We start from the raw sequence: 26,737 nt of genomic DNA on the forward strand, positions 1-26,737 counted from the left end.
ATAGTGGGCGCTTATGAGACCCTGACAGTCCCTGCGACATAGGATCAGGCATGGGTTGAGACCCTGACTGTCGCAAAGCTTCAGCCTTGTCTAATCTTTTGTGCAATGAGTTTACACTAGCATTTAAAACATTCCACATATCCATCCAGTCAGGTGTCGGCGGAGACACCACGTTCATTTGCTCCCGCTCCTCTCTAATATAGCCTTCTTCCTCAGACATGTCGACACACGCGTACCGACACACCACACACACAGGGAATACTTTTACTGAAGACATTTCCCCCACAAGGCCCTTTGGAGAGACAGAGAGAGAGTATGCCAGCACATACCCCAGCGCTATATAACCCAGGAATAGCACAGTAACTTAATGTTTGCACAGTAGCGCTGCTGTATGTAATTTGCGCCGAATTATGTGCCCCCCCCCTCTCTTTTCAACCCTCTTGTCTACCGTGGTATAAGCAGGGGAGAGTCCGGGGAGCTTCCTCTCAGCGGTGCTGTGGAGAAAAAATGGCGCTGGTGATTGCTGAGGGAGAAGCCCCGCCCCCTCGGCGGCGGGCTTCTGTCCCGTTTAAACTGTACAATTGGCGGGGGCTCATACATATATACAGTGCCCAGCTGTATATATGTTATATTTTTGCCAAAAAGAGGTTTATATTGCAGCCCAGGGCGCCCCCCCTGCGCCCTGCACCCTTACAGTGACCGGAGTATGTGAGGTGTATGGGAGCAATGTCGCACAGCTGCAGTGCTGTGCGTTACCTCAATGAAGATCATGAAGTCCTCTGCCGCCTCTGAAGTCTTCTTTTCTTCTCATACTCACCCGGCTTCTATCTTCCGGCTCTGCGAGGGGGACGGACGGCGAGGGTGAGATCCTGCGTACCAATCCCTTTGGAGCTAATCCCTTTGGAGCTAATGGTGTCCAGTAGCTTAAGAAGCAGGACCTTGCAACTCGGAGAGTAGGGCTGCTTCTCCCCCCTCAGTCCCTCGATGCAGGGAGTCTGTTGCCAGCAGTGCTCCCTGAAAATTAAAAACCTAGCAAAATACTTTCTGTCAGAAAGCTCAGGAGAGCTCCTGAAAAGCACCCAGTCTCCACTGGGCACAGTATCAAACTGAGGTATGGAGGAGGGGCATAGAGGGAGGAGCCAGTGCACACCCAGAACTAAAGTCTTTCTTAAAGTGCCCATGTCTCCTGCGGAGCCCGTCTATCCCCATGGTCCTTACGGAGTCCCAAGAATCCTCTAGGACGTTAGAGAAAATAGGATTTTAATACCTACCGGTAAATCCTTTTCTCTTAGTCCGTAGAGGATGCTGGGCACCCGTCCCAGTGCGTACTGTGTCTGCAGTTATTAAATGGCCCTTAACTCCAGAACATTTATGTGGAGACAACTTTCCCGACTTGACCATCTTCCTTGGACGTTTTCCCCCTGTGTGACTGCTCCCCAGCCTCGGAGGGCTGCATCCATGGTCCCTAGGATCCAGTCCTGGATCCCGAACCTTCGCCCCTCTAGGAGGTGAGAACTGTGCAGCCACCAATGGAGTGAGATTCTGGTCTTGGAAGACAGGATTATCCTCCGGTGCGTGTGTAGGTGGGATCCGGACCACTTGTCCAACAGGTCCCACTGGAACAGTAAAGCCACGCCCATCCCAACGAAGCCACACACCCTATTTTGCGGCGCGCGCACATTTATCCCTTTAATAGTGCCAATTGTGGGGAGCGCCAAAGAATTTTTTGGCTTGGGGGAGAAAAATTTCTAGTTACGCCACTGATCCCAAATCATACTTATTTTGCATAGGAGATACCATGGTCATGAAGATTGTTCTCCCAGGGTGAGGTTCATTCATTGCATTCTGGGTATGCTGACCCCTGTAATTTCCCCAAATGTGGGAAACTCGACTGCATTATTTGTGGTAGTGGGGGACTGTGTTTGTGCTTTCCTCTGGTCAGCTCTGGTAAAAGTCAGATTTCTTTGTCTCAGATTTTCCTCTAGCCTTGTTCTTCTTTCGAGAGTTCCCTTGTGCTGCCTCAGTTGGATTTCCTTCACTTGACAGGGGGGTGCCCGAGCAGCGACCCTCCCCAGCTCTAGCCCAACTCCTACTTACCTGCCAGGTGAGATACTATGCTCATGAAGTTGCTTCTCCCAGGGCAAGGCTCACCCATTGCACTCTGGGTGTGCTGCCCCTGCGATTTCCGCAAATGTGGGAAACTTGACTGCATAATTTGTGTTTCCCCTGGTCGGCTCTCATATGATTCAGATCTCTTTGTCTCAGGTCTCTCTCCAGCCTAGTTTGCTGTCTGTTTCCACTTCTTTTTTCTTGAGCCCCTCCCGTCAATACCCTTGTGCACTATCCTGACTTCTCCTCCCGTCTGCTTACTTTGTGCCTTCCAATGCACAATGCAATCTACAGGTAGTGCTGCAGGGCCCACACCTTTTTACTTGCCTTACAGAGCAGCTCTGGAGCTATTACAGTGCCCAGCTGCTGCAAGAAATCAGCTTGAATGCTTCAGGGGCTGGGGCATGGCCAACATGAGCCCCACACCGAAGGAGGGTGGGGGTGTTTAATGCGAACTAGGGGTCATCCAAGCGCCGCAAAAGGCCGCCATGCCCTGCATACCCCTTTTCTCTTTTCATATATAGATGAGGGTTCCAGCCAACTTTGGCCCACTGCTTGGATGACATCACCGTATGCAAATCCGTCTTCTGCAGACCTTCCCCCAGGAATGCTTGTACTAGTTGTTGCATTTGGTTTGTTGTTTGGGGGTGCTTCAGTATTAGGCAGCCTTCTGCCCTCCCATGTTCATCTGAAAATATGTGTTCTCCCTGCAGTTGTTGTCCCCAGATGAGAGTTCCCTTGTGCTGCCTCAGTTGAATCTCCTTTATTTGACAGAGATGTGCCTGAGCAGCGGCCCTCCCCAGCCCTATCCCAAATCATACTTATTTTGCATAGGAGATACCATGGTCATGAAGTTTGATCTCCCAGGGTGAGGTTCATTCATTGCATTCTGGGTATGCTGACCCCTATGATTTCCCCAAATGTGGGAAACTCGACTGCATTATTTGTGGTAGTGGGGGACTGTGTTTGTTCTTTCCTCTGGTCAGCTCTGGTAAAAGTCAGATTTCTTTGTCTCAGATCTTCCTCTAGCCTTGTTCTTCTTTCGAGAGTTTCCTTGTGCTGCCTCAGTTGTATCTCCTTCACTTGACAGGGGGGTGCCCGAGCAGCGACCCTCCCCAGCTCTAGCCCAACTCCTATTTACCTGCTAGGTGAGATACTATGATCATGAAGGTGCTTCTCCCAGGGCAAGGCTCACCCATTTCACTCTGGGTGTGCTGCTCCTGCGATTTCTCCAAATGTGGGAAACTTGACTTCATAATTTGTGTTTCCCCTGGTCGGCTCTCGTATAATTCAGATCTCTTTGTCTCAGGTCTCTCTCCAGCCTAGTTTGCTGTCTGTTTCCACTTCTCTTTTCTTGAGCCGCTCCCTTCTATGCCCTTGCGCACTATCCTGACTTCTCCCGTCTGCTTAATTTGTGCCTTCCAACGCACAATGCAAACTACAGGTAGTGCTGCAGGGCCCACACCCTTTTATTTGCCTTACAGAGCAGCTCTGGAGCTGTTACAGTGCCCAGCTGCTGCAAGAAATCAGCTTGAATGCTTCAGGGGCTGGGGCATAGCCAACATGAGCCCCACACAGAAGGAGGGTGGAGGTGTTTAATGCGAACTAGGGGTCATCCAAGCACCGCAAAAGGCCGCCATGCCCTGCATGCCCCTTTTCTCTTTTCATATGCAGACGAGGGTTGAAGCCAACTTTGACTCACTGCTTGGATGACATCACCATATGCAAATCCATCTGCTGCAGGCCTTCCCCCAGGAATGCTTGCACTAGTTGTTGCATTTGGTTTGTTGTTTGGGGGTGCTTCAGATTTAGGCAGCCTTCTGCCCTCCCATGTTCATCTGAAAATATGTTTTCTCCCTGCTGTTGTTGTCCCCAGATGAGAGTTCCCTTGTGCTGCCTCAGTTGAATCTCCTTTACTTGACAGAGATGTGCCTGAGCAGCGGCCCTCCCCAGCCCTATCCCAAATCATACTTATTTTGCATAGGAGATGCCATGGTCATGAAGATTGTTCTCCCAGGGTGAGGTTCATTCATTGCATTCTGGGTATGCTGACCCCTATGATTTCCCCAAATGTGGGAAACTCAACTGCATTATTTGTCGTAGTGGAGGACTGTGTTTGTGCTTTCCTCTGGTCAGCTCTGGTAAAAGTCAGATTTCTTTGTCTCAGATCTTCCTCTAGCCTTGTTCTTCTTTCAAGAGTTCCCTTGTGCTTCCTCAGTTGGATTTCCTTCACTTGACAGGGGGGTGCCCGAGCAGCGACCCTCCCCAGATCTAGCCCAACTCCTACTTACCTGCCAGGTGAGATACTATGATCATGAAGTTGCTTCTCCCAGGGCAAGGCTCACCCATTGCACTCTTGGTGTGCTGCTCCTGCGATTTCCGCAAATGTGGGAAACTTGACTGCATAATTTGTGTTTCCCCTGGTCGGCTCTCATATAATTCAGATCTCTTTGTCTCAGGTCTCTCTCCAGCCTAGTTTGCTGTCTGTTTCCACTTCTTTTTTCTTGAGCCCCTCCCTTCTATACCCTTGTGCACTATCCTGACTTCTCCTCCCGTCTGCTTACTTTGTGCCTTACAATGCACAATGCGAACTACAGGTAGTGCTGCAGGGCCCACACCCTTTTACTTGCCTTACAGAGCAGCTCTGGAGCTGTTACAGTGCCCAGCTGCTGCAAGAAATCAGCTTGAATGCTTCAGGGGCTGGGGCATAGCCAACATGAGCCCCACACCGAAGGAGGGTGGGGGTGTTTAATGCGAACTAGGGGTCATCCAAGCGCCTCAAAAGGCCGCCATGCCCTGCATACCCCTTTTCTCTTTTCATATGCAGATGAGGGTTCCAGACAACTTTGGCCCACTGCTTGGATGACATCACCGTATGCAAATCCGTCTTCTGCAGACCTTCCCCCAGGAATGCTTGTACTAGTTGTTGCATTTGGTTTGTTGTTTGGGGGTGCTTCAATATTAGGCAGCCTTCTGCCCTCCCATGTTCATCTGAAAATATGTGTTCTCCCTGCAGTTGTTGTCCCCAGATGAGAGTTCCCTTGTGCTGCCTCAGTTGAATCTCCTTTACTTGACAGAGATGTGCCTGAGCAGCGGCCCTCCCCAGCCCTATCCCAAATCATACTTATTTTGCATAGGAGATGCCATGGTCATGAAGATTGTTCTCCCAGGGTGAGGTTCATTCATTGCATTCTGGGTATGCTGACCCCTGTGATTTCCCCAATTGTGGGAAACTCGACTGCATTATTTGTGGTAGTGGGGGACTGTGTTTGTGCTTTCCTCTGGTCAGCTCTGGTAAAAGTCAGATTTCTTTGTCTCAGATCTTGCTGTAGCCTTGTTCTTCTTTCGAGAGTTCCCTTGTGCTGCCTCAGTTGGATCTCCTTCACTTGACAGGGGGGTGCCCGAGCAGCGACCCTCCCCAGCTCTAGCCCAACTCCTACTTACCTGCCAGGTGAGATACTATGATCAGGAAGGTGCTTCTCCCAAGGCAAGGCTCACCCATTGCACTCTGGGTGTGCTGCTCCTGTGATTTCCCAAAATGTGGGACACTTGACTGCATAATTTGTGTTTCCTCTGGTCGGCTCTCGTATAATTCAGATCTCTTTGCATCAGGTCTCTCTCCAGCCTAGTTTGCTGTCTGTTTCCACTTCTCTTTTCTTGAGCCGTTCCCTTTTATGCCCTTGCGCACTATACTGACTTCTCCCGTCTGCTTACTTTGTGCCTTGCAACGCACAATGCGAACTACAGGTAGTGCTGCAGGTCCCACAACCTTTTATTTGCCTTACAGAGCAGCTCTGGAGCTGTTACAGAGCCCAGCTTCTGCAAGAAATCAGCTTGAATGCTTCAGGGGCTGGGGCATAGCCAACATGAGCCCCACACCGAAGGAGGGTGGAGGTGTTTAATGTGAACTAGGGGTCATCCAAGCGCCGCAAAAGGCCGCCATGCCCTGCATACCCCTTTTCTCTTTTCATATATAGATGAGGGTTCCAGCCAACTTTGGCCCACTGCTTGGATGACATCACCGTATGCAAATCCGTCTTCTGCAGACCTTCCCCCAGGAATGCTTGTACTAGTTGTTGCATTTGGTTTGTTGTTTGGGGGTGCTTCAGTATTAGGCAGCCTTCTGCCCTCCCATGTTCATCTGAAAATATGTGTTCTCCCTGCAGTTGTTGTCCCCAGATGAGAGTTCCCTTGTGCTGCCTCAGTTGAATCTCCTTTACTTGACAGAGATGTGCCTGAGCAGCGGCCCTCCCCAGCCCTATCCCAAATCATACTTATTTTGCATAGGAGATACCATGGTCATGAAGATTGATCTCCCAGGGTGAGGTTCATTCATTGCATTCTGGGTATGCTGACCCCTATGATTTCCCCAAATGTGGGAAACTCGACTGCATTATTTGTGGTAGTGGGGGACTGTGTTTGTTCTTTCCTCTGGTCAGCTCTGGTAACAGTCAGATTTCTTTGTCTCAGATCTTCCTCTAGCCTTGTTCTTCTTTCGAGAGTTTCCTTGTGCTGCCTCAGTTGTATCTCCTTCACTTGACAGGGGGGTGCCCGAGCAGCGACCCTCCCCAGCTCTAGCCCAACTCCTACTTACCTGCTAGGTGAGATACTATGATCATGAAGGTGCTTCTCCCAGGGCAAGGCTCACCCATTTCACTCTGGGTGTGCTGCTCCTGCGATTTCTCCAAATGTGGGAAACTTGACTGCATAATTTGTGTTTCCCCTGGTCGGCTCTCGTATAATTCAGATCTCTTTGTCTCAGGTCTCTCTCCAGCCTAGTTTGCTGTCTGTTTCCACTTCTCTTTTCTTGAGCCGCTCCCTTCTATGCCCTTGCGCACTATCCTGACTTCTCCCGTCTGCTTACTTTGTGCCTTCCAACGCACAATGCAAACTACAGGTAGTGCTGCAGGGCCCACACCCTTTTATTTGCCTTACAGAGCAGCTCTGGAGCTGTTACAGTGCCCAGCTGCTGCAAGAAATCAGCTTGAATGCTTCAGGGGCTGGGGCATAGCCAACATGAGCCCCACACCGAAGGAGGGTGGAGGTGTTTAATGCGAACTAGGGGTCATCCAAGCGCCGCAAAAGGCCGCCATGCCCCGCATGCCCCTTTTCTCTTTTCATATGCAGACGAGGGTTGAAGCCAACTTTGACTCACTGCTTGGATGACATCACCATATGCAAATCCATCTGCTGCAGGCCTTCCCCCAGGAATGCTTGCACTAGTTGTTGCATTTGGTTTGTTGTTTGGGGGTGCTTCAGTATTAGGCAGCCTTCTGCCCTCCCATGTTCATCTGAAAATATGTGTTCTCCCTGCAGTTGTTGTCCCCAGATGAGAGTTCCCTTGTGCTGCCTCAGTTGAATCTCCTTTACTTGACAGAGATGTGCCTGAGCAGCGGCCCTCCCCAGCCCTATCCCAAATCATACTTATTTTGCATAGGAGATACCATGGTCATGAAGATTGATCTCCCAGGGTGAGGTTCATTCATTGCATTCTGGGTATGCTGACCCCTATGATTTCCCCAAATGTGGGAAACTCAACTGCATTATTTGTGGTAGTGGAGGACTGTGTTTGTGCTTTCCTCTGGTCAGCTCTGGTAAAAGTCAGATTTCTTTGTCTCAGATCATCCTCTAGCCTTGTTCTTCTTTCAAGAGTTCCCTTGTGCTTCCTCAGTTGGATTTCCTTCACTTGACAGGGGGGTGCCCGAGCAGCGACCCTCCCCAGATCTAGCCCAACTCCTACTTACCTGCCAGGTGAGATACTATGATCATGAAGTTGCTTCTCCCAGGGCAAGGCTCACCCATTGCACTCTTGGTGTGCTGCTCCTGCGATTTCCGCAAATGTGGGAAACTTGACTGCATAATTTGTGTTTCCCCTGGTCGGCTCTCATATAATTCAGATCTCTTTGTCTCAGGTCTCTCTCCAGCCTAGTTTGCTGTCTGTTTCCACTTCTTTTTTCTTGAGCCCCTCCCTTCTATACCCTTGTGCACTATCCTGACTTCTCCTCCCGTCTGCTTACTTTGTGCCTTACAATGCACAATGCGAACTACAGGTAGTGCTGCAGGGCCCACACCCTTTTACTTGCCTTACAGAGCAGCTCTGGAGCTGTTACAGTGCCCAGCTGCTGCAAGAAATCAGCTTGAATGCTTCAGGGGCTGGGGCATAGCCAACATGAGCCCCACACCGAAGGAGGGTGGGGGTGTTTAATGCGAACTAGGGGTCATCCAAGCGCCTCAAAAGGCCGCCATGCCCTGCATACCCCTTTTCTCTTTTCATATGCAGATGAGGGTTCCAGACAACTTTGGCCCACTGCTTGGATGACATCACCGTATGCAAATCCGTCTTCTGCAGACCTTCCCCCAGGAATGCTTGTACTAGTTGTTGCATTTGGTTTGTTGTTTGGGGGTGCTTCAATATTAGGCAGCCTTCTGCCCTCCCATGTTCATCTGAAAATATGTGTTCTCCCTGCAGTTGTTGTCCCCAGATGAGAGTTCCCTTGTGCTGCCTCAGTTGAATCTCCTTTACTTGACAGAGATGTGCCTGAGCAGCGGCCCTCCCCAGCCCTATCCCAAATCATACTTATTTTGCATAGGAGATGCCATGGTCATGAAGATTGTTCTCCCAGGGTGAGGTTCATTCATTGCATTCTGGGTATGCTGACCCCTGTGATTTCCCTAATTGTGCGAAACTCGACTGCATTATTTGTGGTAGTGGGGGACTGTGTTTGTGCTTTCCTCTGGTCAGCTCTGGTAAAAGTCAGATTTCTTTGTCTCAGATCTTGCTCTAGCCTTGTTCTTCTTTCGAGAGTTCCCTTGTGCTGCCTCAGTTGGATCTCCTTCACTTGACAGGGGGGTGCCCGAGCAGCGACCCTCCCCAGCTCTAGCCCAACTCCTACTTACCTGCCAGGTGAGATACTATGATCAGGAAGGTGCTTCTCCCAAGGCAAGGCTCACCCATTGCACTCTGGGTGTGCTGCTCCTGTGATTTCCCAAAATGTGGGACACTTGACTGCATAATTTGTGTTTCCTCTGGTCGGCTCTCGTATAATTCAGATCTCTTTGCATCAGGTCTCTCTCCAGCCTAGTTTGCTGTCTGTTTCCACTTCTCTTTTCTTGAGCCGTTCCCTTTTATGCCCTTGCGCACTATACTGACTTCTCCCGTCTGCTTACTTTGTGCCTTGCAACGCACAATGCGAACTACAGGTAGTGCTGCAGGTCCCACAACCTTTTATTTGCCTTACAGAGCAGCTCTGGAGCTGTTACAGAGCCCAGCTTCTGCAAGAAATCAGCTTGAATGCTTCAGGGGCTGGGGCATAGCCAACATGAGCCCCACACCGAAGGAGGGTGGAGGTGTTTAATGTGAACTAGGGGTCATCCAAGCGCCGCAAAAGGCCGCCATGCCCTGCATACCCCTTTTCTCTTTTCATATATAGATGAGGGTTCCAGCCAACTTTGGCCCACTGCTTGGATGACATCACTGTATGCAAATCCGTCTTCTGCAGACCTTCCCCCAGGAATGCTTGTACTAGTTGTTGCATTTGGTTTGTTGTTTGGGGGTGCTTCAGTATTAGGCAGCCTTCTGCCCTCCCATGTTCATCTGAAAATATGTGTTCTCCCTGCAGTTGTTGTCCCCAGATGAGAGTTCCCTTGTGCTGCCTCAGTTGAATCTCCTTTACTTGACAGAGATGTGCCTGAGCAGCGGCCCTCCCCAGCCCTATCCCAAATCATACTTATTTTGCATAGGAGATACCATGGTCATGAAGATTGATCTCCCAGGGTGAGGTTCATTCATTGCATTCTGGGTATGCTGACCCCTATGATTTCCCCAAATGTGGGAAACTCGACTGCATTATTTGTGGTAGTGGGGGACTGTGTTTGTTCTTTCCTCTGGTCAGCTCTGGTAACAGTCAGATTTCTTTGTCTCAGATCTTCCTCTAGCCTTGTTCTTCTTTTGAGAGTTTCCTTGTGCTGCCTCAGTTGTATCTTCTTCACTTGACAGGGGGGTGCCCGAGCAGCGACCCTCCCCAGCTCTAGCCCAACTCCTACTTACCTGCTAGGTGAGATACTATGATCATGAAGGTGCTTCTCCCAGGGCAAGGCTCACCCATTTCACTCTGGGTGTGCTGCTCCTGCGATTTCTCCAAATGTGGGAAACTTGACTGCATAATTTGTGTTTCCCCTGGTCGGCTCTCGTATAATTCAGATCTCTTTGTCTCAGGTCTCTCTCCAGCCTAGTTTGCTGTCTGTTTCCACTTCTCTTTTCTTGAGCCGCTCCCTTCTATGCCCTTGCGCACTATCCTGACTTCTCCCGTCTGCTTAATTTGTGCCTTCCAACGCACAATGCAAACTACAGGTAGTGCTGCAGGGCCCACACCCTTTTATTTGCCTTACAGAGCAGCTCTGGAGCTGTTACAGTGCCCAGCTGCTGCAAGAAATCAGCTTGAATGCTTCAGGGGCTGGGGCATAGCCAACATGAGCCCCACACCGAAGGAGGGTGGAGGTGTTTAATGCGAACTAGGGGTCATCCAAGCGCCGCAAAAGGCCGCCATGCCCTGCATGCCCCTTTTCTCTTTTCATATGCAGACGAGGGTTGAAGCCAACTTTGACTCACTGCTTGGATGACATCACCATATGCAAATCCATCTGCTGCAGGCCTTCCCCCAGGAATGCTTGCACTAGTTGTTGCATTTGGTTTGTTGTTTGGGGGTGCTTCAGTATTAGGCAGCCTTCTGCCCTCCCATGTTCATCTGAAAATATGTGTTCTCCCTGCAGTTGTTGTCCCCAGATGAGAGTTCCCTTGTGCTGCCTCAGTTGAATCTCCTTTACTTGACAGAGATGTGCCTGAGCAGCGGCCCTCCCCAGCCCTATCCCAAATCATACTTATTTTGCATAGGAGATACCATGGTCATGAAGATTGATCTCCCAGGGTGAGGTTCATTCATTGCATTCTGGGTATGCTGACCCCTATGATTTCCCCAAATGTGGGAAACTCAACTGCATTATTTGTGGTAGTGGAGGACTGTGTTTGTGCTTTCCTCTGGTCAGCTCTGGTAAAAGTCAGATTTCTTTGTCTCAGATCTTCCTCTAGCCTTGTTCTTCTTTCAAGAGTTCCCTTGTGCTTCCTCAGTTGGATTTCCTTCACTTGACAGGGGGGTGCCCGAGCAGCGACCCTCCCCAGATCTAGCCCAACTCATACTTACCTGCCAGGTGAGATACTATGATCATGAAGTTGCTTCTCCCAGGGCAAGGCTCACCCATTGCACTCTTGGTGTGCTGCTCCTGCGATTTCCGCAAATGTGGGAAACTTGACTGCATAATTTGTGTTTCCCCTGGTCGGCTCTCATATAATTCAGATCTCTTTGTCTCAGGTCTCTCTCCAGCCTAGTTTGCTGTCTGTTTCCACTTTTTTTTTTCTTGAGCCCCTCCCTTCTATACCCTTGTGCACTATCCTGACTTCTCCTCCCGTCTGCTTACTTTGTGCCTTCCAATGCACAATGCAAACTACAGGTAGTGCTGCAGGGCCCACACCTTTTTACTTGCCTTACAGAGCAGCTCTGGAGCTGTTACAGTGCCCAGCTGCTGCAAGAAATCAGCTTGAATGCTTCAGGGGCTGGGGCATGGCCAACATGAGCCCCACACCGAAGGAGGGTGGGGGTGTTTAATGCGAACTAGGGGTCATCCAAGCGCCGCAAAAGGCCGCCATGCCCTGCATACCCCTTTTCTCTTTTCATATGTAGATGAGGGTTCCAGCCAACTTTGGCCCACTGCTTGGATGACATCACCGTATGCAAATCCGTCTTCTGCAGACCTTCCCCCAGGAATGCTTGTACTAGTTGTTGCATTTGGTTTGTTGTTTGGGGGTGCTTCAGTATTAGGCAGCCTTCTGCCCTCCCATGTTCATCTGAAAATATGTGTTCTCCCTGCAGTTGTTGTCCTCAGATGAGAGTTCCCTTGTGCTGCCTCAGTTGAATCTCCTTTACTTGACAGAGATGTGCCTGAGCAGCGGCCCTCCCCAGCCCTATCCCAAATCATACTTATTTTGCATAGGAGATACCATGGTCATGAAGATTGATCTCCCAGGGTGAGGTTCATTCATTGCATTCTGGGTATGCTGACCCCTATGATTTCCCCAAATGTGGGAAACTCGACTGCATTATTTGTGGTAGTGGAGGACTGTGTTTGTGCTTTCCTCTGGTCAGCTCTGGTAAAAGTCAGATTTCTTTGTCTCAGATCTTCCTCTAGCCTTGTTCTTCTTTCGAGAGTTCCCTTGTGCTGCCTCAGTTGGATCTCCTTCACTTGACAGGGGGGTGCCCGAGCAGCGACCCTCCTCTGCTCTAGCCCATCTCATACTTACCTGCCAGGTGAGATACTATGATCAGGAAGGTGCTTCTCCCAGGGCAAGGCTCACCCATTGCACTCTGGGTGTGCTGCTCCTGTGATTTCCCCAAATGTGGGACACTTGACTGCATAATTTGTGTTTCCTCTGGTCGGCTCTCGTATAATTCAGATCTCTTTGTCTCAGGTCTATCTCCAGCCTAGTTTGCTGTCTGTTTCCACTTCTTTTTTCTTGAGCCCCTCCCTTCTATACCCTTGTGCACTATCCTGACTTCTCCTCCCGTCTGCTTACTTTGTGCCTTACAATGCACAATGCGAACTACAGGTAGTGCTGCAGGGCCCACACCCTTTTACTTGCCTTACAGAGCAGCTCTGGAGCTGTTACAGTGCCCAGCTGCTGCAAGAAATCAGCTTGAATGCTTCAGGGGCTGGGGCATAGCCAACATGAGCCCCACACCGAAGGAGGGTGGGGGTGTTTAATGCGAACTAGGGGTCATCCAAGCGCCTCAAAAGGCCGCCATGCCCTGCATACCCCTTTTCTCTTTTCATATGCAGATGAGGGTTCCAGACAACTTTGGCCCACTGCTTGGATGACATCACCGTATGCAAATCCGTCTTCTGCAGACCTTCCCCCAGGAATGCTTGTACTAGTTGTTGCATTTGGTTTGTTGTTTGGGGGGCTTCAATATTAGGCAGCCTTCTGCCCTCCCATGTTCATCTGAAAATATGTGTTCTCCCTGCAGTTGTTGTCCCCAGATGAGAGTTCCCTTGTGCTGCCTCAGTTGAATCTCCTTTACTTGACAGAGATGTGCCTGAGCAGCGGCCCTCCCCAGCCCTATCCCAAATCATACTTATTTTGCATAGGAGATGCCATGGTCATGAAGATTGTTCTCCCAGGGTGAGGTTCATTCATTGCATTCTGGGTATGCTGACCCCTGTGATTTCCCCAATTGTGGGAAACTCGACTGCATTATTTGTGGTAGTGGGGGACTGTGTTTGTGCTTTCCTCTGGTCAGCTCTGGTAAAAGTCAGATTTCTTTGTCTCAGATCTTGCTCTAGCCTTGTTCTTCTTTCGAGAGTTCCCTTGTGCTGCCTCAGTTGGATCTCCTTCACTTGACAGGGGGGTGCCCGAGCAGCGACCCTCCCCAGCTCTAGCCCAACTCCTACTTACCTGCCAGGTGAGATACTATGATCAGGAAGGTGCTTCTCCCAAGGCAAGGCTCACCCATTGCACTCTGGGTGTGCTGCTCCTGTGATTTCCCAAAATGTGGGACACTTGACTGCATAATTTGTGTTTCCTCTGGTCGGCTCTCGTATAATTCAGATCTCTTTGCATCAGGTCTCTCTCCAGCCTAGTTTGCTGTCTGTTTCCACTTCTCTTTTCTTGAGCCGTTCCCTTTTATGCCCTTGCGCACTATACTGACTTCTCCCGTCTGCTTACTTTGTGCCTTGCAACGCACAATGCGAACTACAGGTAGTGCTGCAGGTCCCACAACCTTTTATTTGCCTTACAGAGCAGCTCTGGAGCTGTTACAGAGCCCAGCTTCTGCAAGAAATCAGCTTGAATGCTTCAGGGGCTGGGGCATAGCCAACATGAGCCCCACACCGAAGGAGGGTGGAGGTGTTTAATGTGAACTAGGGGTCATCCAAGCGCCGCAAAAGGCCGCCATGCCCTGCACGCCCCTTTTCTCTTTTCATATGCAGACGAGGGTTGAAGCCAACTTTGACCCACTGCTTGGATGACATCACCATATGCAAATCCATCTGCTGCAGGCCTTCCCCCAGGAATGCTTGCACTAGTTGTTGCATTTGGTTTGTTGTTTGGGGGTGCTTCAGTATTAGGCAGCCTTCTGCCCTCCCATGTTCATCTGAAAATATGTGTTCTCCCTGCAGTTGTTGTCCCCAGATGAGAGTTCCCTTGTGCTGCCTCAGTTGAATCTCCTTTACTTGACAGAGATGTGCCTGAGCAGCGGCCCTCCCCAGCCCTATCCCAAATCATACTTATTTTGCATAGGAGATACCATGGTCATGAAGATTGTTCTCCCAGGGTGAGGTTCATTCATTGCATTCTGGGTATGCTGACCCCTATGATTTCCCCAAATGTGGGAAACTCGACTGCATTATTTGTGGTAGTGGGGGACTGTGTTTGTTCTTTCCTCTGGTCAGCTCTGGTAAAAGTCAGATTTATTTGTCTCAGATCTTCCTCTAGCCTTGTTCTTCTTTCGAGAGTTTCCTTGTGCTGCCTCAGTTGTATCTCCTTCACTTGACAGGGGGGTGCCCGAGCAGCGACCCTCCCCAGCTCTAGCCCAACTCCTACTTACCTGCTAGGTGAGATACTGTGATCATGAAGGTGCTTCTCCCAGGGCAAGGCTCACCCATTTCACTCTGGGTGTGCTGCTCCTGCGATTTCCCCAAATGTGGGAAACTTGACTGCATAATTTGTGTTTCCCCTGGTCGGCTCTCATATAATTCAGATCTCTTTGTCTCAGGTCTCTCTCCAGCCTAGTTTGCTGTCTGTTTCCACTTCTCTTTTCTTGAGCCGCTCCCTTCTATGCCCTTGCGCACTATCCTGACTTCTCCCGCCTGCTTAATTTGTGCCTTCCAACGCACAATGCAAACTACAGGTAGTGCTGCAGGGCCCACACCCTTTTACTTGCCTTACAGAGCAGCTCTGGAGCTGTTACAGTGCCCAGCTGCTGCAAGAAATCAGCTTGAATGCTTCAGGGGCTGGGGCATAGCCAACATGAGCCCCACACCGAAGGAGGGTGGAGGTGTTTAATGCGAACTAGGGGTCATCCAAGCGCCGCAAAAGGCCGCCATGCCCTGCATGCCCCTTTTCTCTTTTCATATGCAGACGAGGGTTGAAGCCAACTTTGACTCACTGCTTGGATGACATCACCATATGCAAATCCATCTGCTGCAGGCATTCCCCCAGGAATGCTTGCACTAGTTGTTGCATTTGGTTTGTTGTTTGGGGGTGCTTCAGTATTAGGCAGCCTTCTGCCCTCCCATGTTCATCTGAAAATATGTGTTCTCCCTGCAGTTGTTGTCCCCAGATGAGAGTTCCCTTGTGCTGCCTCAGTTGAATCTCCTTTACTTGACAGAGATGTGCCTGAGCAGCGGCCCTCCCCAGCCCTATCCCAAATCATACTTATTTTGCATAGGAGATGCCATGGTCATGAAGATTGTTCTCCCAGGGTGAGGTTCATTCATTGCATTCTGGGTATGCTGACCCCTGTGATTTCCCCAATTGTGGGAAACTCGACTGCATTATTTGTGGTAGTGGGGGACTGTGTTTGTGCTTTCCTCTGGTCAGCTCTGGTAAAAGTCAGATTTCTTTGTCTCAGATATTCCTCTAGCCTTGTTCTTCTTTCGAGAGTTCCCTTGTGCTGCCTCAGTTGGATCTCCTTCACTTGACAGGGGGGTGCCCGAGCAGCGACCCTCCCCAGCTCTAGCCCAACTCCTACTTACCTGCCAGGTGAGATACTATGATCAGGAAGGTGCTTCTCCCGGGGCAAGGCTCACCCATTGCACTCTGGGTGTGCTGCCCCTACGATTTCCCCAAATGTGGAAAACTTGACTGCATAATTTGTGTTTCCCCTGGTCGGCTCTCATATAATTCAGATCTCTTTGTCTCAGGTCTCTCTCCAGCCTAGTTTGCTGTCTGTTTCCACTTCTTTTTTCTTGAGCCCCTCCCTTCAATACCCTTGTGCACTATAATGACTTCTCCTCCCGTCTGCTTACTTTGTGTCTTACAATGCACAATGCAAACTACAGGTAGTGCTGCAGGGCCCACACCCTTTTACTTGCCTTACAGAGAAGCTCTGGAGCTGTTACAGTGCCCAGCTGCTGCAAGAAATCAGCTTGAATGCTTCAGGGGCTGGGGCATGGCCAACATGAGCCCCACACCGAAGGAGGGTGGGGGTGTTTAATGCGAACTAGGGATCATCCAAGCGCCGCAAAAGGCCGCCATGCCCTGCATACCCCTTTTCTCTTTTCATATGCAGATGAGGGTTCCAGCCAATTTTGGCCCACTGCTTGGATGACATCACCGTATGCAAATCCGTCTTCTGCAGACCTTCCCCCAGGAATGCTTCTACTAGTTGTTGCTTTTGGTTTGTTGTTTGGGGGTGCTTCAGTATTAGGCAGCCTTCTGCCCTCCCATGTTCATCTGAAAATATGTGTTCTCCCTGCAGTTGTTGTCCCCAGATGAGAGTTCCCTTGTGCTGCCTCAATTGAATCTCCTTTACTTGACTGAGATGTGCCTGAGCAGCGGCCCTCCCCAGCCCTATCCAAAAACATACTTATTTTGCATAGGAGATACCATGGTCATGAAGATTGCTCTCCCAGGGTGAGGTTCATTCATTGCATTCTGGGAATGCTGACCCCTGTGATTTCCCCAAATGTGGGAAACTCGACTGCATTATTTGTGGTAGTGGGGGGCTGTGTTTGTTCTTTCCTCTGGTCAGCTCTGGTAAAAGTCAGATTTCTTTGTCTCAGATCTTCCTCTAGCCTTGTTCTTCATTCGAGAGTTCCCTTGTGCTGCCTCAGTTGGATCTCCTTCACTTGACAGGGGGGTGCCCGAGCAGCAACCCTCCCCAGCTGTAGCCCATCTCCTACTTACCTGCCAGGTGAGATACTATGATCAGGAAGGTGCTTCTCCCAGGGCAAGGCTCACCCATTGCACTCTGGGTGTGCTGCTCCTGCGATTTCCCCAAATGTGGGAAACTTGACTGCATAATTTGTGTTTCCCCTGGTCGGCTCTCGTATAATTCAGATCTCTTTGTCTCAGGTCTCTCTCCAGACTAGTTTGCTGTCTGTTTCCACTTCTCTTTTCTTGAGCCGCTCCCTTCTATGCCCTTGCGCACTATCCTGACTTCTCCTGTCTGCTTAATTTGTGCCTTCCAACGCACAATGCGAACTACAGGTAGTGCTGCAGGGCCCACACCCTTTTACTCGCCTTACAGAGCAGCTCTGGAGCTGTTACAGTGCCCAGCTGCTGCAAGAAATCAGCTTGAATGCTTCAGGGGCTGGGGCATAGCCAACATGAGCCCCACACCGAAGGAGGGTGGAGATGTTTAATGCGAACTAGGGGTCATCCAAGCGCCGCAAAAGGCCGCCATGCCCTGCACGCCCCTTTTCTCTTTTCATATGCAGACGAGGGTTGAAGCCAACTTTGACACACTGCTTGGATGACATCACCATATGCAAATCCATCTGCTGCAGGCCTTCCCCCAGGAATGCTTGCACTAGTTGTTGCATTTGGTTTGTTGTTTGGGGGTGCTTCAGTATTAGGCAGCCTTCTGCCCTCCCATGTTCATCTGAAAATATGTGTTCTCCCTGGAGTTGTTGTCCCCAGATGAGAGTTCCCTTGTGTTGCCTCAGTTGAATCTTCTTTACTTGACAGAGATGTGCCTGAGCAGCGGCCCTCCCCAGCCCTATCCCAAATCATACTTATTTTGCATAGGAGATACCATGGTCATGAAGATTGTTCTCCCAGGGTGAGGTTCATTCATTGCATTCTGGGTATGCTGACCCCTGTGATTTCCCCAAATGAGGGAAACTCGACTGCATTATTTGTGGTAGTGGGGGACTGTGTTTGTGCTTTCCTCTGGTCAGCTCTGGTAAAAGTCAGATTTCTTTGTCTCAGATTTTCCTCTAGCCTTGTTCTTCTTTCGAGAGTTCCCTTGTGCTGCCTCAGTTGGATCTCCTTCACTTGACAGGGGGGTGCCCGAGCAGCGACCCTCCCCAGCTCTAGCCCAACTCCTACTTAAATGCCAGGTGAGATACTATGATCATGAAGTTGCTTCTCCCAGGGCAAGGCTCACCCATTGCACTCTCGGTGTGCTGCTACTGTGATTTCCCCAAATGTCTGAAAGTTGACTGCATAATTTGTGTTTCCCCTGGTCGGCTCTCGTATAATTGAGATCTCTTTGTCTCAGGTCTCTCTCCAGCCTAGTTTGCTGTCTGTTTCCACTTCTCTTTTCTTGAGCCGCTCCCTTCTATGCCCTTGCGCACTATCCTGACTTCTCCCGTATGCTTACTTTGTGCCTTGCAACGCACAATGCGAACTACAGGTAGTGCTGCAGGGCCCACACCCTTTTACTTGCCTTACAGAGCAGCTCTGGAGCTGTTACAGTGCCCAGCTGCTGCAAGAAATCAGCTTGAATGCTTCAGGGGCTGGGGCATAGCCAACATGAGCCCCACACTGAAGGAGGGTGGGGGTGTTTAATGCGAACTAGGGGTCATCCAAGCGCCGCAAAAGGCCGCCATGCCCTGCATACCCCTTTTCTCTTTTCATATGCAGACGGGGGTTCCAGCCAACTTTGGCCCACTGCTTGGATGACATCACCGTATGCAAATCCGTCTTCTGCAGACCTTCCCCCAGGAATGCTTGCACTAGTTGTTGCATTTGGTTTGTTGTTTGGGGGTGCTTCAGTATTAGGCAGCCTTCTGCCCTCCCATGTTCATCTGAAAATATGTGTTTTCCCTGCAGTTGTTGTCCCCAGATGAGAGTTCCCTTGTGCTGCCTCAGTTGAATCTCCTTTACTTGACAGAGATGTGCCTGAGCAGCGGCCCTCCCCAGCCCTATCTCAAATCATACTTATTTTGCACAGGAGATACCATGGTCATGAAGATTGTTCTCCCAGGGTGAGGTTCATTCATTGCATTCTGGGTATGCTGACCCCTGTGATTTCCCCAAATGTGGGAAACTCGACTGCATTATTTGTGGTAGTGGGGGACTGTGTTTGTGCTTTCCTCTGGTCAGCTCTGGTAAAAGTCAGATTTCTTTGTCTCAGATCTTCCTCTAGCCTTGTTCTTCTTTCAAGAGTTCCTTTGTGCTGCCTCAGTTGGATCTCCTTCACTTGACAGGGGGGTGCCCGAGCAGCGACCCTCCCCAGCTCTAGCCCAACTCATACTTACCTGCCAGGTGAGATACTATTAAGTGGATTTTTGAAAGAAAACAATACTGTCAATATACTATTAAAACAAATTAAAATGGTAAAAGTTATTGTACTTTAAGTAAAAATAAAAGAGCTAAAATATCAATCCCAGTTTTGGATTACTTTAATTAACAAAAAAAATGCATATAGCAGAGGATAGTTTCAATCTGCCTACCTCTGGGTTATAGGCCCAGCATGCTTCCATTGCAGTACTCTGCTGCACATGTAAGTGCAAGAGATCCTGAAGCACTCACTCATCATGGGAAAGTACCAATGTGTTTCTTCATTGGTTGATTTAAGAAAATTCTTACAAAAACTCTCCAGATTATTGACTTTTGAAAGTTTTTCTAGGAAACGTTCTAGATGAATGCTTATTAGCCTTTGTCAGTATGTACATTTTGCAAAGTGTCTCCGTGGCGCAATCGGTTAGTGTGTTTGGCTATTAACCAAAAGGTTTGTGGTTCAATCCCAAGCAGGGACGTAATTGACCTTGTTATCAGATTTTGGTGATCTTTAAGTAGACAAGTCAAAATTTCAAACCCCCTCTTATGGTGTAGGGTACCTGGCCTTCTCTGATGTAATCAGAGTTAGATTTGATTAAGTGATTTTATAAAAAAACAGATAGGAAGTACAATTTAGCAGTGGGTTGCAGAGAAAAAGAAAAATGCTGGCAGAAAAATCCAATTGAGTGATTAAACAGCTCTTCATTTTCTGGCTTTATTTTTATGCTAACAAATTTGTTCTCTGAAAAGGGTCCACAAAGCCAAGTCTCTGATTAACACCTTTGTAGGGATGGTTTTTCACCTATTACTAAATTAAACTTGCTTCATTGGAAAGGCAGCAAGATGCATCCTCATTTCAATGTCTACTGAAATAATACAGGTTGACACCAGGAAACATTAACGCCACTGCATCCTTGCTGCTTTCTCATGTGGAAGTCTGTTTAATGTGAAAACAAGGTGATATCTAATTAGCACACAGGTAAGGAATTAAGAAAATATTTAAGGGTGAAGATGTTTCTCACAAAATCGTTGCCCCAATGCATCATTGAAATTCAAGCTGGAAAGATGATTTTAATATATCACTTGTACATGTTGTATTGCTCTTCTGGTGACAATGTAGTTTGTTTTTGTCAATTACCATTTTAATAATAGGGTAAAGAAAATTAAGTGGATTTTTGAAAGAAAACAATACTGTCAATATACTATTAAAACAAATTAAAATGGTAAAAGTTATTGTACTTTAAGCAAAAATAAAAGAGCTAAAATATCAATCCCAGTTTTGGATTACTTTAATTAAAAAAAAAATGCATATAGCACAGGATAGTTGCAATCTGCCTACCTCTGGGTTATGGGCCCAGCATGCTTCCATTGCAGTACTCTGCTGCACATGTAAGTGCAAGAGATCCTGAAGCACTCACTCATCATGGGAAAGTACCAAGGTGTTTCTTCGTTGGTTGATCTAAGAAATATCTTACAAAAACTCTCCAGATTATTGACTTTTTAAAGTTTTTCTAGGAAACGTTCTAGATGAATGCTTATTAGCCTTTGTCAGTAAGCACTTTTGCAAAGTGTCTCTGTGGCGCAATCAGTTAGTGTGTTTGGCTACTAACCAAAAGGTTGGTGGTTCAATCCCACCCAGGGACGTAATTGACCTTGTTATCAGGTTTTGGTGATCTTTAAGTAGACAAGTCAAAATTTCAACCTTCCTCTTATGATGTAGGTTACCTGGCCTTCTCTGATGTAATCAGAGTTAGATTTGATTAAGTGATTTTATAAAAAACAGCTAGGAAGCACAATTTAGCAGTGGGTTGCAGAAAAAAAAATATGCTGGCAGAAAAATCCAATTGAGTGATTAAACAGCTCTTCATTTTCTGGCTTTATTTTTATGCTAACAAATTTGTTCTCTGAAAAGTGTCCACAAAGCCAAGTCTCTGATTAACACCTTTGTAGGGATGGTTTTTCACCTATTACTAAATTAAACTTGCTTCATTGGAAAGGCAGCAAGATGCATCCTCATTTCAATGTCTACTGAAATAATACGGGTTGACACCAGGAAACATTAACGCCACTGCATCCTTGCTGCTTTCTCATGTGGAAGTCTGTTTAATGTGAAAACAAGGTGATATCTAATTAGCACACAGGTAAGGAATTAAGAAAATCTTTATTTAAGGGTGAAGATGTTTCTCACAAAATCGTTGCCCCAATGCATCATTGAAATTCAAGCTGGAAAGATGATTTTAATATATCACTTGTACATTTTGTATTGCTCTTCTGGTGACAATGTAGTTTGTTTTTGTCAATTACCATTTTAATAATAGGGTAAAGAAAATTAAGTGGATTTTTGAAAGAAAACAATACTGTCAATATACTATTAAAACAAATTAAAATGGTAAAAGTTATTGTACTTTAAGTAAAAATAAAAGAGCTAAAATATCAATCCCAGTTTTGGATTACTTTAATTAACAAAAAAAAATGCATATAGCAGAGGATAGTTTCAATCTGCCTACCTCTGGGTTATGGGCCCAGCATGCTTCCATTGCAGTACTCTGCTGCACATGTAAGTGCAAGAGATCCTGAAGCACTCACTCATCATGGGAAAGTACCAATGTGTTTCTTCGTTGGTTGATTTAAGAAAATTCTTACAAAAACTCTCCAGATTATTGACTTTTTAAAGTTTTTCTAGGAAACGTTTTAGATGAATGCTTATTAGCCTTTGTCAGTACGTACTTTTTGCAAAGTGTCTCTGTGGCGCAATTGGTTAGTGTGTTCGGCTATTAACCAAAAGGTTGGTGGTTCAATCCCACCCAGGGACGTAATTGACCTTGTTATCAGATTTTGGTGATCTTTAAGTAGACAAGTCAAAATTTCAAACCCCCTCTTATGGTGTAGGGTACCTGGCCTTCTCTGATGTAATCAGAGTTAGATTTGATTACGTGATTTTATAAAAAAAACAGATAGGAAGTACAATTTAGCAGTGGGTTGCAGAGAAAAAGAAAAATGCTGGCAGAAAAATCCTATTGAGTGATTAAACAGCTCTTCATTTTCTGGCTTTATTTTTATGCTAACAAATTTGTTCTCTGAAAAGTGTCCACAAAGCCAAGTCTCTGATTAACACCTTTGTAGGGATGGTTTTTCACCTATTACTAAATTAAACTTGCTTCATTGGAAAGGCAGCAAGATGCATCCTCATTTCAATGTCTACTGAAATAATACAGGTTGACACCAGGAAACATTAACGCCACTGCATCCTTGCTGCTTTCTCATGTGGAAGTCTGTTTAATGTGAAAACAAGGTGATATCTAATTAGCACACAGGTAAGGAATTAAGAAAATATTTAAGGGTGAAGATGTTTCTCACAAAATCGTTGCCCCAATGCATCATTGAAATTCAAGCTGGAAAGATGATTTTAATATATCACTTGTACATTTTGTATTGCTCTTCTGGTGACAATGTAGTTTGTTTTTGTCAATTACCATTTTAATAATAGGGTAAAGAAAATTAAGTGGGTTTTTGAAAGAAAACAATACTGTCAATATACTATTAAAACAAATTAAAATGGTAAAAGTTATTGTACTTTAAGTAAAAATAAAAGAGCTAAAATATCAATCCCAGTTTTGGATTACTTTAATTAACAAAAAAAATGCATATAGCAGAGGATAGTTTCAATCTGCCTACCTCTGGGTTATAGGCCCAGCATGCTTCCATTGCTGTACTCTGCTGCACATGTAAGTGCAAGAGATCCTGAAGCACTCACTCATCATGGGAAAGTACCAATATGTTTCTTCGTTGGTTGATTTAAGAAACATCTTACAAAAACTCTCCAGATTATTGACTTTTTAAAGTTTTTCTAGGAAACGTTCTAGATGAATGCTTATTAGCCTTTGTCAGTATGTGCTTTTTGCAAAGTGTCTCTGTGGCGCAATCGGTTAGTGTGTTCGGTTATTAACCAAAAGGTTGGTGGTTCAATCCCACCCAGGGACGTAATTGACCTTGTTATCAGATTTTGGTGATCTTTAAGTAGACAAGTCAAAGTTTCAAACCCCCTCTTATGGTGTAGGGTACCTGGCCTTCTCTGATGTAATCAGAGTTAGATTTGATTAAGTGATTTTATAAAAAAACAGATAGGAAGTACAATTTAGCAGTGGGTTGCAGAGAAAAAGAAAAATGCTGGCAGAAAAATCCAATTGAGTGATTAAACAGCTCTTCATTTTCTGGCTTTATTTTTATGCTAACAAATTTGTTCTCTGAAAAGTGTCCACAAAGCCAAGTCACTGATTAACACCTTTGTAGGGATGGTTTTTCACCTATTACTAAATTAAACTTGCTTAATTGGAAAGGCAGCAAGATGCATCCTCATTTCAATGTCTACTGAAATAATACAGGTTGACACCAGGAAACATTAACGCCACTGCATCCTTGCTGCTTTCTCATGTGGAAGTCTGTTTAATGTGAAAACAAGGTGATATCTAATTAGCACACAGGTAAGGAATTAAGAAAATATTTAAGGGTGAAGATGTTTCTCACAAAATCGTTGCCCCAATGCATCATTGAAATTCAAGCTGGAAAGATGATTTTAATATATCACTTGTATATTTTGTATTGCTCTTCTGGTGACAATGTAGTTTGTTTTTGTCAATTACCATTTTAATAATAGGGTAAAGAAAATGAAGTGGATTTTTGAAAGAAAACAATACTGTCAATATACTATTAAAACAAATTAAAATGGTAAAAGTTATTGTACTTTAAGTAAAAATAAAAGAGACAAAATATCAATCCCAGTTTTGGATTACTTTAATTAACAAAAAAAAAATGCATATAGCAGAGGATAGTTTCAATCTGCATACCTCTGGGTTATGGGCCCAGCATGCTTCCATTGCAGTACTCTGCTGCACATGTAAGTGCAAGAGATCCTGAAGCACTCACTCATCATGGGAAAGTACCAATGTGTTTCTTCGTTGGTTGATGGAAGAAACATCTTACAAAAACTCTCCAGATTATTGACTTTTTAAAGTTTTTCTAGGAAACATTTTAGATGAATGCTTATTAGCCTTTGTCAGTATGGACTTTTGCAAAGTGTCTCTGTGGCGCAATCAGTTAGTATGTACGGCTATTAACCATAAGGTTGGTGGTTCAATCCCACCCAGGGACCTAATTGACCTTGTTATCAGATTTTGGTGATCTTTAAGTAGACAAGTCAAAATTTCAAACCCCCTGTTATGGTGTAGGGTACCTGGCCTTCTCTGATGTAATCAGAGTTAGATTTGATTCAGTGATTTTATAAAAACAGCTAGGAAGCACAATTTAGCAGTGGGTTGCAGAGAAAAAAAATATGCTGGCAGAAAAATCCAATTGAGTGATTAAACAGCTCTTCATTTTCTGGCTTTATTTTTATGCTAACAAATTTGTTCTCTGAAAAGTGTCCACAAATCCAAGTCTCTGATTAACACCTTTGTAAGGATGGTTTTTCACCTATTACTAAATTAAACTTGCTTCATTGGAAAGGCAGCAAGATGCATCCTCATTTCAATGGTAAGTCAACCTTCTTGCCCTATGTTCCCTCTCAACGGATGAAGACGCATCATTATCTACCGCAGTCATTTTGGCCCAATAGATATGCAAGAAGTTAAGATTCCCCTTTCTTTGCAGGTAGAGGAAGGAAAAGGAAGAGGTCTGTAGCCTCTTCAAGATCGCAGGACCAGAGATTGTCCTCTGCTTCTGCCAAATCCACTGCATGACACTGGGGCTTTCTTGCAGGAGCCCACACCAGTGGGGGCACGTCTAAAACTCTTCAGTCAGTTCTGGATTCATTCGGACCTGGACTCGTGGGTTTTACAAATAGTGTCCCAAGGGTACAAACTGGGGTTTCAAGACGTTCCCCCTCACGGATTGTTCAAATTGGCCTTAGTCAGCAGGGAGAAGGTTTTTATTCAAGCCTCTTCGTGGTCCCGAAGCCGGACGGCTCAGTCAGACCAATCTTAAATCTGAAATCCCTCAATTTCTTCCTAAAGAAATTCAATTTCAAGATGGAATTTCTCAGGGCAGTGATCTCCAGTCCGGAGGACGGAGATTTCATGGTTTTGGTAGACATAAAGGATGCCTACTTACATGTTCCCATTTATCCACTGCCTCAAGCTACCTAAGGTTTGCAATTCAGGATTGTCATTACCAATTTCAGACATTGCCGTTTGGTCTGTCCACGGCTCCGAGGATTTTCACCAGGGTGATGGCGGAAATTATGGTTCTCCTTCGCAAGCAAGGAGTCACAATTATCCCGTACTTGGATGATCTCCTGATAAAGGCGAGATCCAGGGACCAGTTGGTGCAAAACATTGCACTCTCCCTGACAGTTCTTCAACAACATGGTTGGCTCCTAAACTTGCCAAAATCGCAGTTGGTCCCAATGACGCGGTTGTTGTTTTTGGGAGTCATACTGTTAGGCGCCGGGGTCCGCTTGATGGTCTGCGCGGCCCGGCGCCTAGCAACTAGAGACGCCGTGCACGTACAGCCACCGGCTCCCTAGCAACGCTAGACGACGGGCGCGCTGAGCCGCACAGACCCTAGCAACGGGGACGCCACTGGCGGACCGCGTTCCCCGTTGCTAGGCTTTAGGAAATTAAGATATTCACCTGCTCTCTGGCCGTGCAGCAAGGCAGCTGCACGGCATTTATTCTAATCAGCCTTTAGCAGCTGATTGGAGGACTCCTTGTTAAATACACTCCCAGGGCTTCTCACAGACGCCGGTAATAGCTTCCTGCATGCTGCCTTTGTTTGCTGAGAGTCTGTTTCCAGTCCTGCTGTATCCGGTCATTCCAGTCCGCAGAAGTCCGGTATTCGGGAGTTGTCATCTCATCCCAAGAGGTCGTTTGGTTCCCTGGAGTCCTGACTGATCACCGTTTTATATCCAGTGGTGTTCGTGAGTTGCGGCTCTGCCGTGTGTTGCGGCTCAGCCGCTTTACCTTTTATATTTTGTGTTTGGAGCATTTGCGGAGGGTTCCGCTTCCACAAGTCCTCTCTGGTACTTGGCGGTGCCGGTTAGGAGAATTGGACAAGTGGATATTTTGGTTGTCCTTTTTCCTGGCGGTTTCTCCGCACATATTATAGTTTTGAGTTTGCTTAGCCCCGGGCCTGGTTGTTTAGTTAGAGGGCCTCTTGTTATCACCCTGTCTCGGGTTTCCCTTTGTCTCTCATTAAGACCGGGGGGCATCGAAGTTGGGCAGACATAATCCGCCCTTCAAACGCGGCTGCCAAGGGCTCAAGAAACCATAGTCTCGCAGGGGATTTCTGACAACACGGGTGAGACAACAGAGTTAGGGCGCCAGGGGCTATTTTCCTGTCCTGCTCCCTTCCCCA

The 26,737-nt window shown here is 47.1% G+C and overlaps 25 non-coding genes and 6 pseudogenes across 25 annotated transcripts; all 31 read left to right on the top strand.

Moving 5' to 3' along the window:
• The first annotated feature begins 1,773 nt into the window (after positions 1-1,773).
• On the top strand, positions 1,774-1,937 carry LOC135021179 (U1 spliceosomal RNA). Its single transcript, XR_010218474.1, has one exon. It is a non-coding gene; the product is annotated as a U1 spliceosomal RNA (small nuclear RNA).
• A 152-nt stretch (positions 1,938-2,089) lies between these two features.
• Positions 2,090-2,231, top strand: LOC135021234 (U1 spliceosomal RNA; annotated as a pseudogene).
• A 695-nt stretch (positions 2,232-2,926) lies between these two features.
• Positions 2,927-3,090, top strand: LOC135021195 (U1 spliceosomal RNA). Its single transcript, XR_010218490.1, has one exon. It is a non-coding gene; the product is annotated as a U1 spliceosomal RNA (small nuclear RNA).
• Positions 3,091-3,242: 152 nt separating this feature from the next.
• On the top strand, positions 3,243-3,405 carry LOC135021236 (U1 spliceosomal RNA). Its single transcript, XR_010218517.1, has one exon. It is a non-coding gene; the product is annotated as a U1 spliceosomal RNA (small nuclear RNA).
• Positions 3,406-4,076: 671 nt separating this feature from the next.
• On the top strand, positions 4,077-4,240 carry LOC135021181 (U1 spliceosomal RNA). The gene has a single exon (XR_010218476.1). It is a non-coding gene; the product is annotated as a U1 spliceosomal RNA (small nuclear RNA).
• A 152-nt stretch (positions 4,241-4,392) lies between these two features.
• On the top strand, positions 4,393-4,534 carry LOC135021239 (U1 spliceosomal RNA; annotated as a pseudogene).
• Positions 4,535-5,229: 695 nt separating this feature from the next.
• On the top strand, positions 5,230-5,393 carry LOC135021175 (U1 spliceosomal RNA). Its single transcript, XR_010218470.1, has one exon. It is a non-coding gene; the product is annotated as a U1 spliceosomal RNA (small nuclear RNA).
• A 152-nt stretch (positions 5,394-5,545) lies between these two features.
• On the top strand, positions 5,546-5,708 carry LOC135021213 (U1 spliceosomal RNA). The gene has a single exon (XR_010218504.1). It is a non-coding gene; the product is annotated as a U1 spliceosomal RNA (small nuclear RNA).
• Positions 5,709-6,379: 671 nt separating this feature from the next.
• Positions 6,380-6,543, top strand: LOC135021188 (U1 spliceosomal RNA). The gene has a single exon (XR_010218483.1). It is a non-coding gene; the product is annotated as a U1 spliceosomal RNA (small nuclear RNA).
• A 152-nt stretch (positions 6,544-6,695) lies between these two features.
• LOC135021230 (U1 spliceosomal RNA) lies at positions 6,696-6,858 on the top strand. The gene has a single exon (XR_010218514.1). It is a non-coding gene; the product is annotated as a U1 spliceosomal RNA (small nuclear RNA).
• Positions 6,859-7,529: 671 nt separating this feature from the next.
• LOC135021264 (U1 spliceosomal RNA) lies at positions 7,530-7,693 on the top strand. Its single transcript, XR_010218540.1, has one exon. It is a non-coding gene; the product is annotated as a U1 spliceosomal RNA (small nuclear RNA).
• A 152-nt stretch (positions 7,694-7,845) lies between these two features.
• On the top strand, positions 7,846-7,987 carry LOC135021240 (U1 spliceosomal RNA; annotated as a pseudogene).
• Positions 7,988-8,682: 695 nt separating this feature from the next.
• LOC135021196 (U1 spliceosomal RNA) lies at positions 8,683-8,846 on the top strand. Its single transcript, XR_010218491.1, has one exon. It is a non-coding gene; the product is annotated as a U1 spliceosomal RNA (small nuclear RNA).
• A 152-nt stretch (positions 8,847-8,998) lies between these two features.
• LOC135021214 (U1 spliceosomal RNA) lies at positions 8,999-9,161 on the top strand. The gene has a single exon (XR_010218505.1). It is a non-coding gene; the product is annotated as a U1 spliceosomal RNA (small nuclear RNA).
• A 671-nt stretch (positions 9,162-9,832) lies between these two features.
• On the top strand, positions 9,833-9,996 carry LOC135021189 (U1 spliceosomal RNA). Its single transcript, XR_010218484.1, has one exon. It is a non-coding gene; the product is annotated as a U1 spliceosomal RNA (small nuclear RNA).
• Positions 9,997-10,148: 152 nt separating this feature from the next.
• On the top strand, positions 10,149-10,311 carry LOC135021231 (U1 spliceosomal RNA). The gene has a single exon (XR_010218515.1). It is a non-coding gene; the product is annotated as a U1 spliceosomal RNA (small nuclear RNA).
• Positions 10,312-10,982: 671 nt separating this feature from the next.
• LOC135021265 (U1 spliceosomal RNA) lies at positions 10,983-11,146 on the top strand. Its single transcript, XR_010218541.1, has one exon. It is a non-coding gene; the product is annotated as a U1 spliceosomal RNA (small nuclear RNA).
• A 152-nt stretch (positions 11,147-11,298) lies between these two features.
• On the top strand, positions 11,299-11,440 carry LOC135021235 (U1 spliceosomal RNA; annotated as a pseudogene).
• A 696-nt stretch (positions 11,441-12,136) lies between these two features.
• LOC135021174 (U1 spliceosomal RNA) lies at positions 12,137-12,300 on the top strand. Its single transcript, XR_010218469.1, has one exon. It is a non-coding gene; the product is annotated as a U1 spliceosomal RNA (small nuclear RNA).
• A 152-nt stretch (positions 12,301-12,452) lies between these two features.
• On the top strand, positions 12,453-12,615 carry LOC135021200 (U1 spliceosomal RNA). The gene has a single exon (XR_010218495.1). It is a non-coding gene; the product is annotated as a U1 spliceosomal RNA (small nuclear RNA).
• A 673-nt stretch (positions 12,616-13,288) lies between these two features.
• LOC135021176 (U1 spliceosomal RNA) lies at positions 13,289-13,452 on the top strand. Its single transcript, XR_010218471.1, has one exon. It is a non-coding gene; the product is annotated as a U1 spliceosomal RNA (small nuclear RNA).
• Positions 13,453-13,604: 152 nt separating this feature from the next.
• Positions 13,605-13,767, top strand: LOC135021215 (U1 spliceosomal RNA). Its single transcript, XR_010218506.1, has one exon. It is a non-coding gene; the product is annotated as a U1 spliceosomal RNA (small nuclear RNA).
• Positions 13,768-14,438: 671 nt separating this feature from the next.
• Positions 14,439-14,602, top strand: LOC135021173 (U1 spliceosomal RNA). Its single transcript, XR_010218468.1, has one exon. It is a non-coding gene; the product is annotated as a U1 spliceosomal RNA (small nuclear RNA).
• Positions 14,603-14,754: 152 nt separating this feature from the next.
• On the top strand, positions 14,755-14,896 carry LOC135021233 (U1 spliceosomal RNA; annotated as a pseudogene).
• A 692-nt stretch (positions 14,897-15,588) lies between these two features.
• On the top strand, positions 15,589-15,752 carry LOC135021177 (U1 spliceosomal RNA). Its single transcript, XR_010218472.1, has one exon. It is a non-coding gene; the product is annotated as a U1 spliceosomal RNA (small nuclear RNA).
• A 152-nt stretch (positions 15,753-15,904) lies between these two features.
• LOC135021217 (U1 spliceosomal RNA) lies at positions 15,905-16,046 on the top strand (annotated as a pseudogene).
• Positions 16,047-16,741: 695 nt separating this feature from the next.
• Positions 16,742-16,905, top strand: LOC135021194 (U1 spliceosomal RNA). The gene has a single exon (XR_010218488.1). It is a non-coding gene; the product is annotated as a U1 spliceosomal RNA (small nuclear RNA).
• Positions 16,906-17,057: 152 nt separating this feature from the next.
• LOC135021203 (U1 spliceosomal RNA) lies at positions 17,058-17,220 on the top strand. The gene has a single exon (XR_010218498.1). It is a non-coding gene; the product is annotated as a U1 spliceosomal RNA (small nuclear RNA).
• A 671-nt stretch (positions 17,221-17,891) lies between these two features.
• LOC135021262 (U1 spliceosomal RNA) lies at positions 17,892-18,055 on the top strand. Its single transcript, XR_010218538.1, has one exon. It is a non-coding gene; the product is annotated as a U1 spliceosomal RNA (small nuclear RNA).
• A 986-nt stretch (positions 18,056-19,041) lies between these two features.
• On the top strand, positions 19,042-19,205 carry LOC135021257 (U1 spliceosomal RNA). Its single transcript, XR_010218533.1, has one exon. It is a non-coding gene; the product is annotated as a U1 spliceosomal RNA (small nuclear RNA).
• A 1,752-nt stretch (positions 19,206-20,957) lies between these two features.
• TRNAS-ACU (transfer RNA serine (anticodon ACU)) lies at positions 20,958-21,031 on the top strand. Its single transcript has one exon. It is a non-coding gene; the product is annotated as a tRNA-Ser (tRNA).
• Positions 21,032-26,737: the final 5,706 nt, after the last annotated feature.

This window comes from Pseudophryne corroboree, unplaced genomic scaffold (assembly GCF_028390025.1).
Source record: "Pseudophryne corroboree isolate aPseCor3 unplaced genomic scaffold, aPseCor3.hap2 scaffold_368, whole genome shotgun sequence".
In the NCBI taxonomy this organism is placed as follows: Eukaryota; Metazoa; Chordata; class Amphibia; order Anura; family Myobatrachidae; genus Pseudophryne; species Pseudophryne corroboree.